The sequence below is a fragment of the Haliotis rubra genome, unplaced genomic scaffold (assembly GCF_003918875.1).
Source record: "Haliotis rubra isolate DU_JTF1 unplaced genomic scaffold, ASM391887v1 Scf1683, whole genome shotgun sequence".
Taxonomy (NCBI): Eukaryota; Metazoa; Mollusca; class Gastropoda; order Lepetellida; family Haliotidae; genus Haliotis; species Haliotis rubra.
This window is the reverse complement of record NW_025765651.1, coordinates 79,386-93,406: the sequence shown is the minus strand read 5'-3', so window position 1 is coordinate 93,406 and position 14,021 is coordinate 79,386.

Below are 14,021 nucleotides of genomic sequence, written 5' to 3'. Positions count from 1 at the left end.
TAACGAGAACATTTGATATTGAAATGAAATATATGTATATTATAAAAAAACCTGCCGACGAAGGACAGTAAAACAACTAGAATATCACAGATATGTATGTAAAACTAGTAATTAAATCTAAAACGTTTTATCTATAGGGGAAAAACAATACAGTATAAAAATGGGCTATAAATCGCCAATAACTGAAGGTAAATCACCATACCAGGGACCATGGGGACTTACATTACTTTTGCTACCTGCATGGACCCTAGTTGGATTGGCACCATCCCTTCAGCCATTGGCGACAGAAGAGAAATCTAACCATACATTAAAAGCACACATATTCTGCGATTAAAACGCACTAAATTTACTCTATATTCTGCGATTAAGGACAATAATTTTACAATACTTCAACCCACTTTGAGGGTACAACCACTAACAATCGAAGTTGATAATCTAAACTACCAATTATAAAGCCTTATCTATTTACAAAACATATATCAAAATTCATTTAACAGATCTATCTCTTTTAAAAAATCAATGATTAAATGATAATAAACATTACTAAAAAGATCCTTCATCGTTCATGATTTGAAATAGTTACCCCTTATGATGCAGAATTCAACACAGTCAAGCAGGACATGCTTGACCGTGGTTCTCTCATCACAAGGGATACAAAACGGAGGATCCTCACCTTTCAATAGGTACTCATGAGTATATCTAGTATGGCCAATACGACATCGTCGCATAATGACCTCCTCAAATCTGGACTGACAACCCAAGTAGGTGTAACCAATATAAGGTTTTATTTCATGTAATTTATTGATACCTACTTGGGCATCCCACTTCTTTTGCATCAGATCACGGATGTAAGTTCTAATGCTTGCTTTGTAATCAGAGTATGGGATCAGAAGTGGTGTCACAGATTTGTTGAGTGCTGCCTTGGCAGCAAAATCGGCCATTGTATTCCCAGAAATGCCAACATGGCTGGGTAACCAACAGAGGACGATGTCGTATTGGCCAGTTGCAAGATCATTAAGTAATTCTATAATTTCTATTAAAAGTGGATGTTTACAAGAAATATTTTCAATCGCCTGAAGGCAAGAAAGAGAGTCTGAAAATATTATATATTGTTTATATTTAGGGTGTCTATTTATATATTTAAGAGCTGTTAGTATTGCGTTTGCTTCTGCTGTGAAAATTGAATTGTCATTGGGTAATCTGGAAGATATTGTTTTGGACCCAATGACAGTGGCACAAGCAACCGCGCCACCATCCTTGGACCCATCTGTAAATATGGATTTATATGTATTATATTTACTTTTTAATTGATTATATTCTTGTTTATATTGTAAGTCATTAGTTTCTGATTTTTTAAAATTTAGTGAGTGTTAGGTCGACTTGTGGCCGAACCAATTGCCAAGGAGGAGAAGAAAGAAGTCGGGAAGGATCTATATTTTCCAGCTCAATGCCGGCAGCAGTAATGAATGGCTTAATCCTGAGCCCAAGAGCTGATTTCTTGTTGTACAAATCCTAATAAAGAGGATTAAAGATGCAGTGAAATGCAGGATTAGACTTGTTAGAATATAGTTCGGTAATGTATTTGAATGATAATTTTATACGGCGTTGGGTAAGAGATGGTTCATCTGCCTCGACGTAGAGACTGTCAACAGGAGATGTTCTGAATGACCCAAGAAAAAGTCTCAGACCTAGGTGATGAATAGAATCTAATAGTTTTAGGTTGCTTTTACAGGCTCCACCATATACGATGGAGCCATAATCAAGCTTCGAGTGGACCAGTGATCTATATAGGTGTAGGAGGGTAGTTTGGTCCCCTCCCCACTTTGAATTAGAAACGACTTTCAATAAATCGAGTGCCTTCGGGCATTTAGTTTTTAGGGATTTAATATGCGGAAGAAATGTTAAATGGGAGTCAAAAATCAGACCCAAGAACTTGGCCTCTTTTACAACCTTGATGGCAGTGCCATTTAAAAAAAGTTCTGGGTCTTTATGTGGTTTATATTTACGGCAGAAATGTATGCAATTAGTTTTTGATTTAGAAAATTTAGAGCCGTTTTCAAGACACCATTTATTTATTTTATTTAAACACAACTGTAGTTGCCGTTCAATTGTATGCATATTCTTACCGTGACGAGAAATGTTAAAATCATCCACAAAAAGTGATCCATCGATTGAATCATTTAAAACCTTGGATAAACTGTTGATCTTAATACTAAACAATGTTACAGACAAAATACTGCCCTGTGGGACACCCTGATCCTGATTATAATGGTCAGACAGGGTTGAACCCACATGGACTTGAAATTGCCTGTCTTTTAAAAACTGTGATATAAAAAGCGGTAAACGACCCCTTAAACCAAAATCATGTAAATCCTTTAAAATGCCATGCTGCCAGGTGGTATCGTATGCTTTCTCGAGATCAAAGAATATCGATACTGCATGTTGTTTATTTACTATTGCATTTTTGACAAAGGGTTCTAATCGTACCAAATGATCAATGGTACTACGATTTTTCCTGAAACCACATTGAATATTTGTTATAAGGTTGTTGGTTTCAAGATACCATGTTAATCTATTGTTTACCATTCGTTCCATGGTTTTACAGACACAACTCGTTAAAGAGATTGGTCTGTAATTTGATGGATCAGTATGATCCCGGCCAGGTTTTGGAATAGGGACAACAATGGCATTACGCCACGAAGGTGGGAAATTGCCTGAAGTCCATATTGTGTCAAAAATATTTAGAAGTGTTTCCAAACATGTTTCAGGTAAATGCTTCAAGAGCTGATAGTGTATATTATCAGCTCCTGTTGCTGTATCTTGAGCTTGCTCAAGGGCGGTATGTAGCTCATGTAGTGAAAACAATTCGTTATAGTCTTCACCATTGTCTGATTTAAAGTTAATTCTTTTCTTCTCCTGTTGTTTCTGGTGTTTCTGAAATTCAGGAACATAATTGGATGAAGATGAATGTTTGTCGAGAGTTTCGCCAAGTTTGTTCACACTATTGGTTTTATTAGTTAATATATTGTCACCATCCTTCAGATGGTGAACAGTGCATTTGGAACCTTTGCCCTTAATTCTTTGGATCATGTTCCACACCTTTGAAATCGTTGTGCGTGAATTTATTTTAGAAATATATTTGCTCCAAGACTGATGCTTATTCTGTTTAAATGTACGTCGAGCCTTGGCATTTAAAATTGTAACTTTATTTAAATTATGAACAGTAGGATGTCGAAGAAACTATTTTTCAGCTTTCTTCCTGCTCTTTCTGGCCTGTTTACATTCATTATCAAACCATGGCTTACGAATATGTGGAACTGCAGAGGACTTGGGTATAGTTTGGTCAGCATTGTCATTGAGCATATCTGCAAACAACTGTATGGGATCTTCACAGTTTGCAAATGCATCATGTTTTAAGGTATCAGTACATGGTGTCTCATATAATGACCAATCAGCCCTGGCAAAGTTCCTTCTTGATAAAGGTGGATCATCACCAGGGTTAATTGTTTTGAATTTGTTTGGAAGTGATCACTCGCACATAGGTCATCATGGACCATCCAATCAAATTCATTATATAAGTTGGAATCGATGAGTGGCAGATCCAGGGAAGAATATGTTCCCGTAGCTGGATGTAAATAAGTGGCTGAATCATCATTAAATATACATAAATTATTATCGGAAATAAATTCCTCAAGGATTTTACCTTTAGTATTGATATGAACACTTCCCACAAGCGGGTTGTGTCCGTTAAGATCGCCCATGATAACACATGGCTTAGGAAGTTGATCGTACAGATTTTGAAGATCCGCCTCACGGATATTAGAAGAGGGGGGAATATACAAGCTGCACAATGCCAGGGCAATGCTATGAGTCAGGCGAACAGCAACAGTTTGAAGATTCGTAGTTAGAGGGATAGGGCTATGTATAACGCTCTGATGAACCAAAATAGAAGCGCCTCCAGTTGCTCGATCTCCGGGAGGAGAAAAAGAATGATAATCACTATAGTGTCTCAGATTAAAGCTATCTGTAGTTTTAAGATATGTCTCTTGGAGACAGAATGCTGACGGTTGGTGATCCTGTATCAGTAATTGTATCTCATTAAAATTATTCTTCAATCCTCTGCAATTCCACTGCATTAAAGTCGACAACTGAGTCATGGCGGCTCAATTGGAGATCGTTCACGTGAATGTGAGTAGGAAAAGCTCCTCTGCCTGTCCTGAGAGGACAGAGTGACCTCCATATCAAGTGGTCCAAATGAATTTTGGAGAGGAACCTCCGGAGGTGAAGGGGCAGAATGTTGGTTTTGTATTGATTTTTTCCCATTTTTTTCCTTCTTTTTGGATTGGTCAGCTGATTGGGAATTTGCGGGTTGTGCAGCAGAAGTTTGTGAAGTCTCAGGCTGAAGTTCAGTCTGAGACCCTGACGTAGACTGACTGACTGGGGAAGTAGGTTTTAAAGAAGTAGTTTTTGTGGCTGAAGAGACAGGTTTTTCTGACTTGACCCATGTCAAGTCAGTTTGACAAGCAGTAGAGGACACTGCTACAGAGCGGGTAACTGCGGAGGAATATATAATATTTGGTACAGATGAAGACTGACTTGTAAAAATTTGTTTGGCCTCAAAGTACGAAACGTTTTTTTCACACTTAATTTTCATGATGTTTTATTTCCTTTGGAACACAGGGCAAGACCTTGATGAAGCTGGATGTTGGCCGTCACAATTTACACATTTGTAGTCATTTGTACAACCTGTACTTTCATGGTGATCACCACAGCGATGACATGTAACTGAATTTCGACAGGAGTGAGAACCAAGACCGAAATGTTGACATTTATAACAACGGAGTGGATTGGGGACATACACATCCACCCCGATGTTGAGATAACCAGCTTTGATCGACTGCGGAAGGGACGATCTAGCAGAAGTCAATACGTATGTATTGGTATTGGTGATTTTGCCATCTTTCTTGAATGTGAAACGTTTCACCGCCGTAACGGCCTGATCATCAAGCTCTGTAGCTATGTCCTCCTCTGACATGTCAGAGAGACAACGAGCCCTGTCTCGTATAATGCCACAGCAGGAATTGAGAGTCCTGTGCACGGACACAGCAACCTCAACATTAGCAAATGTTCTGATAGACAAAACATTAAGACATTGCTGTCTCCGTGCGCATTCCACCAGAAGTGAACCACTACGGAGACGGGTTACATTTTTTACTTCCCCACATATCCCGTGGATAGCTTTGGAAATAGCAAATGGGTTTAGTTTAATGGGTAAATAGTCTGAAGCTTCGATCACTAGAAATCTAGGCCAGGAATCAACGTTTGAAGAATTTGATTCAGTTGGACAAACAAGTTCGTCCAAACGTCTCTTTTTTTCATAGCGAGATGAACCAGCTGGTTTGGGTAACATGTTGAAAGGAAAATGATTCAACACCCCAGCTCCCCACCCACCACCGAGCGTCAACAAGGACAGTGTCCAGTGGCACCGGATATTCAAGATGCAGACACCAGGGATACAGGGGTGTTATACTCCAGCGAAAACGACCCAAATAGCTGCATTTTTCTACCAATCTAATGTCACACTGGTTCGGACCATAACAATAAATTGGAGACTTACATCACTTGGAGGTCTTTATCACCAGATTGGCCCATGAGTCACCGCCTTCTGGCATAGGACTCTAGGCAATTTAATATAATAATAATTTGTACATTCAGGATAAAAATATCCAAGGCCCAAAAATAAGTAAATGTGCAAATAATATATTCACCATGCACAGAGCTTGGCGTGACCAGCCGATTGATAGAACCGGGCCAGTTCTACCACTCGTCTAGGTGAAGTAAGGGGCAAAGTGGTGTGTTGGGCAAACGAACACCGTTCCAGGCTCCCAGTGCCCTCAACCACCACTCCCGTCCTCCACCGACACAGGGCCGCAACCCTCAACCACCACTCCCGTCAGTGCCCTCAACCACCACTCCCGTCCTCCACCGACACAGGACCGCAACCCACGGCAAACAGGTCGCCCAATTCGGTCCTAGGACCAGCAATGGGGTGCTGTTGACCACTATGCCCCCGGGTCCAGAATGGGGGTTTGAAGAGCTCCTAGCGTGACCCAGCACCCACCACGAGGAGGTGGCTTTCAGTACAAAATAGAACTGTAGGACAAAATTCAAAGGTAATAAAAGTGCAGGGGCAACAGCAAAAACAAATGTGGTCACCACACAGGCGCTGGTGTTATTGTAATGTGCCTGACGCATGTGATCACCCAGGCATATAAACAATTTAAAAGTTATCTAATAATTTATGTAATAAATTAGAGTTTTTTCTCCCTCGAAACGCATCAGAATGTAGATATAGTAGTTTCCGCATCACTGACAACTAATTACTGTGAGCAGACCCAGTATAACTAAATAAATGCACTCACCTGTAAGAGGTAGGTTGGTGATGCGAAGGCGGCAGACACAACGCGATTGGTACATGTATCTGCAACAGATTAAAACTGCAGTTTTATATATGTAAATTCATATATTCATTTGTAATGCAGGTGGTACTTTTGAAGGAAGCCATGCAAGCAGTAAACGTTCGAAAGAACTACTCAGCCTACAATATTCAGTCCACGTGCAAACGTGAATCTTCTGTCGCTGGCATCTGTTACCGTCAGTTGCGTGTGGCCCCGCCACACAGTGTCATTATTAAGTGGAAATATGAATGAATATGCGCAGCACGTTCGTACAAACAAGCTTCCACAATCGTGAATATATGGTTATATTTTACTTACACTGGGTGGGTTACCCTTGATTTGGGGCTCATGGACAATATTCGCTAACTTCATCATTCAAATAAATAAATACTGTTTCCACAATTTACATGGACAAGAACAAGATCTCCGTACGCATTAGAATAGGAGTTCCAGTAAAATTATATCTTGATGTATTTCATGCAGAATGCGATAGAGTGAGTGAGTGGTTTCCTCATACCCATCGTTTTTTGTAATATAATTTTCAAACTGACCAAGTATAACGGTTCCTCTTTCCATAGTGACATCCCCTCCTGTCTCCATAGTGACATTCCCCCCACAGCAAAAATAACTTGGTGGAAAGTGGACTGAAACTTAAGTTTCCACCTAGAATCCAGTGAGTTTCCGTTCCTTTACATTGAGTTTCCGCAATAACGGAAACTTAAAATTACCCACTTTCTAAGGGTTTCCGCAAGGTATCCGTTACCCACACTCTGACAAGTTTCCGTTGAGTTTCCATTAACTTTGAATCCATCAGGTTTCCGCAAGGTTTCAGTTATTAATAAGACTCCAACAGGTTTCCTCATAGTTTCAGTTACCAACAATCCGACATAGTTTCCGCATAGTTTCAGTTACCAACAATCCGACATAGTTTCCGCATAGTTTCAGTTACCGGTTTCAATTTCAGGTTCACAGGTTTTCATATGCGTTTCAAAGAGCCAAATTTAAACATTCTTCTTTATTCATATCATAAACTCTTGTTAAAAACAATATAAGCAATTTGTTATTTGTTATCATCATGACATTTACTTAAAGAAAACCAGTATATATAATAAAATTCATTGTTTTATTTTCTCAACATAAATATGAATTAGCATTTAAGGCAAATAAAGATCATACATATAACTAGTAATATAGCACTAAAAAAACAGGGCAAAACATTTTGGCATAACTCAATCCAGTTTAAGAAACCATATATCATTTGCAACAAAGTAGTAATTTTTCATCAGTTAAACTTTCATTCACTTATTATCTTGAAATAGCATGTTAGATATGAATTTTTTTTCCCAAATCATGCTAATGGTGAAAAATAACAATAACATACAACTTAACACAGTAATAAAACATAGCTGCATCGGACATTTATTTGCACGCCTTGGCATTCAGCCACACACTCTATGTCACAACTATCGCCAAACATCAACTATGATATACATCATACAATAACACAACATACAGCTTACAATACAAAAATAAAATAAAATAAAAAATACATTATGAAATTGAAAATATATTCAATTAAATTGCAAGACTTGGTCAGTTAGCCCAATAAGGGGCATCCCTGGGTGGAGATCCCTCCTGTTGGTTGGATGCCTCATCCTCGTCCTCACGTTGGCCATGACGAGAGCAGTGGAGGTGTAGATTCTTTCCAAGTCCAGTGTCGTCGTGTATGCCCTAAGCTTGCTGGACTCCCAGACAAAGGGGACGGAATGCAACTAATTGACGTCATCTTCGTCACTCACGACTGGTGATGTCATGTCTATGGTGATAGGACTACGGGAACGTACAGTACTTTTGCTTCCTGCATGGAACCTAGCTGGATTCTTGCTGTGCTCCTCTCTCCATATTGACCCCCCTCATCTCTCCATAGTGACACCCCCTACCTCTCTCCATAGTGACATCCCTCTCCTCTCTCCATGGTGACACCCCCCTCCTCTTTCCATAGTGACACCCCCTCCTCTTTCCATAGTGACATTCCCTCCTCTCTCCAAATTGACACCCCCCTCATCTCTCCATAGTGACACCCCCACCTCTCTCCATAGTGACATTCCCGCCTCTCTCCATATTGACATCCCCTCATCTCTCCATAGTGACACCCCCTTCTCTCTCTCCATGGTGACACCCCCTCCTCTTTCCATTGTGATACCCCTTCCCCTCTCCATAGTTATATCCACCTTCTCTCTGAATACAGACACCTTCTCATCTCTCCATAGTGATAACCCCCTCATCTCTCCATAGTGACATCCCTCTCCTCTCTCCATGGTGACACCCCCTCCTCTTTCCATAGTGACACCCCCACCTCTCCATAGTGACATTCCCGCCTCTCTCCATATTGACATCCCCTCATCATCTCCATAGTGACACCCCCCTTCTCTCTCTCCATGGTGACACCCCCTCCACTTTCCATGGTGACACCCCTTCCCCTCTCCATAGTTATATCCACCTTCTCTCTGAATACAGACACCTTCTCCTCTCTCCATAGTGATAACCCCCTCATCTCTCCATAGTGACAACCCCTCCTCCTTCCATAGAAACATCAACAATACAGAGAAAACATCTACTAAATGGATCTGTACATACTAACTCTGGTGTCTGTGATGGTTGCGCTAAGTGTGTTGACCTGGAATGTGCGCGGTGTGTTGCACCAGACCCACAAAATCAACTCTGTTTTACCGGACTATGTCGACGTCATTGGTGTACAAGAACACTGGTTGAAAACAAGCAATATTCAATGTCTGAAAAATCTGAAAAATGCTGTAGACTTCTGTCTTACATATGTTATGATGTAACTACCTGCACAAGAGGTTGTGGTGGTATTGCTCTACTACAGAACACTAATTCTAAATGTACGTTCGTCTGCCAACTGTTGTATTGCTGTTAAGTTAACTCACCCATGCTCCGCCGACATGTATGTGATTGCATGTCGGCTTCCATCCACCAATGCCCTTCACTCTACGTATAGCACGGCACACGACGAACTTTGTGACTTATATGATGAGCTGTGTGTTCAGGGCGACACAATTATCCTTGGTGATCTCAACTCGGATATATGTAAGCGATTTATGTCACCACGTGGCATACTTCTGTCTCACTTTGTTAGTACTCGTTACTTAGTGAATGTTCAATATACCAATTCACATACCTTCAGAAGCAAGGATAACATGAACAAATCTCTCATTGATTTCATCCTGATTCCCTCACATTTACTTAATAATGTCACATCAAGTAAAGTGTTGTTCACTAATTATGATACATCTGATCACTTTCCATGCTACCATACAAATAAATGATAATACAAAGGCAAAGGTTAAAGAAGCTCATGTTATTAAATGGGACAAAGCTTCCAGTATTGAGATCTCTTCATACAAGAACTGTCTTGATAACCTGCTTAACAATGCAGAGATTTGTTCATCCAGTCATACACGTGATGCTATTGAATCATTCAGTATAGTAATAAGCGAATGTATGATTAGAGCCAGTAGTCAGTCTCTACCAGTAGGTAATTTTAAAGCGCATTTAAAACCTTACTGGAAGCAGGATGGGCTGCATAGCGAACATTTTAACATGCGCGTTGCTAGGGGCGATGGTTGTGCGAGGATAAGCCAAGGGTGGTGTAATTTCGATTCATATAAATCATATAAGCAGGCCAAGCGAGAATTCCGACGCCGCCATAGACAGTCAAATATACAGCCTATACTAAGAATCTGTACTCGGACCTAGAAACTACCTGTGAGACCGATGTGAATACGTTTTATAAGTCTGTGCGAAAGCTACGTAAGCACAAAATCAGATAGATACTATGCTCTGGGATAGATACACAGCAAAAATAACTTAGTTTCCGTTCTTGCGGAAACCTAATTAATACTGGGTAATGTAGGTTTCCGCTAGGTTTCAGTATCCGGAAACAGACAATGCGAGTTTCCGCATAGTTTACAAAACTGAAACTAACAAATCTAGGTTTCCGTCAAGTTTCTACAACTGAAACTATCATTATGCGTTTCCATTTAGTTTCAGTTCGCTGAAACATTCATAGCAAAATGACTTAGTTTCCGCTATTGCGGAAACCTATTGAATACTGGGTAATGTAGGTTTCCGCTAGGTTTCTGTTGGTTTCAGCTTAGATGAAATGGCAAACTTAACTTTGTGCTGTTCCATTTGGGGACAATATTTACTTACTGTTACATTTGCAAGATAATTTCTATATACAGAATCCAGCTAGGGTCCATGCAGGAAGCAAAAGAACTGTACGTTCCCGTAGTCCGTAGTATGTTGATCAACCTTCAGGTGTTGGCAATCTATAGCCCATTTTTATACTGTACCGTTAAAGTGTTTATGGCTACTTGCCAGTTTTTAGTGTACATTTGTGATAGACTAGTTATTTTACTGTCCTTAGAAGACAGGTAGGTATATAAGTTTGTTTTAATTTCATGTACACATTTACACATTTAGATTTACGACTTTCACGATATGGCTGCCGATGTGACTTTGTAACTCACTACCATTCTGCATAACTTGTGAATGTACCATTTATTACATTGTACACGAAAAACAACAAACACAGTAACACAGTCACTGATATGATTCATCTGTTTCATTATTTTGAATAGCTCACATTTCAACAGAACCCAAAAATGTATGTATGTATGTATGTATGTATGTATGTATGTATGTATGTATGTATGTATGTATGTATGTATGTATGTGTGTGTGTGTGTGTGTGTGTGTGTGTGTGTGTGTGTGTGTGTGTGTGTGTGTGTGTATGTGTGTATGTATGTATGTATGTATGTATGTATGTATGTATGTAAGTATGTATGTATGTATGTATGAGAGAAGCCACATCAAGAGGGAATCTTCAGCATTGGAGAACACAACTTCTGTATGAATATGCAAATACAAATATGTCAAAACCCTACAACATTTTATGCATATGATGAAATGTTGTCTACTAGTGCAGGCATAACATACTTGCTGTGGTATTTATTACACAGATTTCAAATTCAAATGTTTATTGTATGAAAGGTCATGGGCCCATATACATGAAATGTACATTTGAAGCTGCCTCAATGTATCTTAACATATACACACTAACAATCTCACATAGTAAAGACTTGGCAACTTGCTGACAATCATGAAGCTTCTGTTGCACTCATACTGAGCTGACAGCAATCCTCTGATCTGGTACATATGAAGCAGAGCCTGAGTTGAGACATTTGTTTTGCCACACAGAGAAAGGGGAAATATAACCAAGTTGATTACAACAAGGCTTGAACCAGTCCACAACCGCAAACAGATGGTGTATGCTCTACTTAAGATATGTGGGTGAATATGAAGAGTCCTGGTTGATGTCTGGCACAACATCGTTGCCATGCTCATCGTCCCACAAAGACTCTGCATCATCCTGCAAATACAATACATACAATGCTTAGTAAAACTACAAAAACAGCCAAAGTAACACATGTATACATATTCAAAAACATGCACAGTGGTATATCTGATCACAATGAAATTATCAAATTAGAACGACTAATTTGTAGATGTACCCAAAAGATTTTTTTCACAATCACAAAGGAAAGATCTGTAGTATACATGTATATTGTATCTTCCATTGGACATGTCACTTATTTGATTGATTGGTACCAGAAAATAGTAGCCAACCCAGTATTCTGAAGCAAATTGTGGTAATATTTATTACTGTTACTGTACTCATATTCAAGGTAACATCTACTACCAAATCGCCAACTGAAATCTAAGAATAGGTAAAACGGTACATACATATTTTAAATAGATACGAATCATGTTTAAACACTAAATGTAACACCTTATTATATATGTGATCTTATTCATTTCAAATTGAAATGACCAACTCAACTGAGAAAAGCATACAAAACCTAACATTTCCCATGAATGAAAAATCGTGGGTATTTCTTAGTTTTATCAACCCTCTAAAGAAACATTCACAGCAATATAATAACAAAAAAAATAAATTTTTAATGTGACCTTTACTTTAATTTAAAAACTGTAAAATGTGTAACACAACTTATTCACTTACACTTACAGTTACATATTTGATATACAATAATTAAATATATTCATTATTGATATATGATGGATAACAAAGGGACAGATCAAACTGAAGTCGTTAAGTGAAACCTATGAAGTGAAGTATCTTTGACGACTAACGTGATGAGAAACTGCCGTCCATTCCAGACGGATTCCTTGTTTCCTTGAAACAAGCGACTGGCAGTGCGGACAGAAAACTGGTCTTCTTCTTGGAACTGAAAAACATATCAACTTATAATTACACTGGAATCCACGCACTGTTACATTTTGAGTGATTATATTTTTCACAAAGATAAAGAAATTTATTCTATGTATCTATTTAGTGTTTACTTGTTTTTGACTAAATGCTGATGAATAAAAATATTGTTTTAAGATTTCCTTTAATGAAATTAGGAGCATGGTAGGGTGTAACTATAAATGATTACCAAGCCAAGCCTCTTGTCAATCTCCAACAAGTCCCTAGATCCACAAAACGTATCTGTAAATTGAAACAATGATTCTTTTAGAAATGTTATACGTGACTTGTGTCAATGCATTGTAAGGCTAAGAGGTTTAATAATTGATTACACAAATTATTACACAAAGCTATGAGTGTAAAGTATATGTAATAATTGTTTTAATGGTTATAAAATGATAAAATAGATGAACTGGTATAATTGGATAAATACCGCCATATAGCTGGAATATTGCTGAGTGCGGCGTAATACTAAACTCACTCACTCGGATATATTGAGCTGACATTACATATAAGCTAGCAATATATACTGCAAAATTAGATAATTTAACTTATAATACATGGGAATAGTATATCTAGGTGTAGAACTGAAAAGAATGAACATGATATAAGCATGTCTAATACACTTGCATGTTTGGATCTCAATGGGTAAATTACTTACATGATGAAGTTTTACGTCCAGCAAAAATATTTTCGTATATTGCCTACTCCTGACAGGGTTTTGAAAAATCACCTATTTGTCACTAACACAAGTTCTCACGAGTAGGACTCATGAAGTTCGATCAGGGTGCCGTTCCACTAACCGATCTTAGCCCTACGCCAATCGTAAACCCCTAAAATCCCAATCTTAGCGTGACGTTACGATCGGCATACCGTTCACTAACCAATCTTACCCAAGTCAATCGTAAAGTTAAGATCCAAAGTCTAAGTTGCTCATGACCAACTTAGGATAGCTAAAATCAATCGTACAGAAACCAAAATGGTGGCTTTCCTATTCTATGTGAAAATAAGAGCGAGCATTTCACCGTGAGCGTCCCCTAAAATCCCCCATGAAATGAATTTGTATATTTCTGTGATGTAAACAAACACCGCACTGAAGCCTTACAAATGTCAGGCCAGTCTGACCACTGTCGTCATGGGAACACAACCGAGCGAGTCGGTGTAACACATTTGTACAACAATATTGCAACGTCATGGTTAAGAATAGGGAC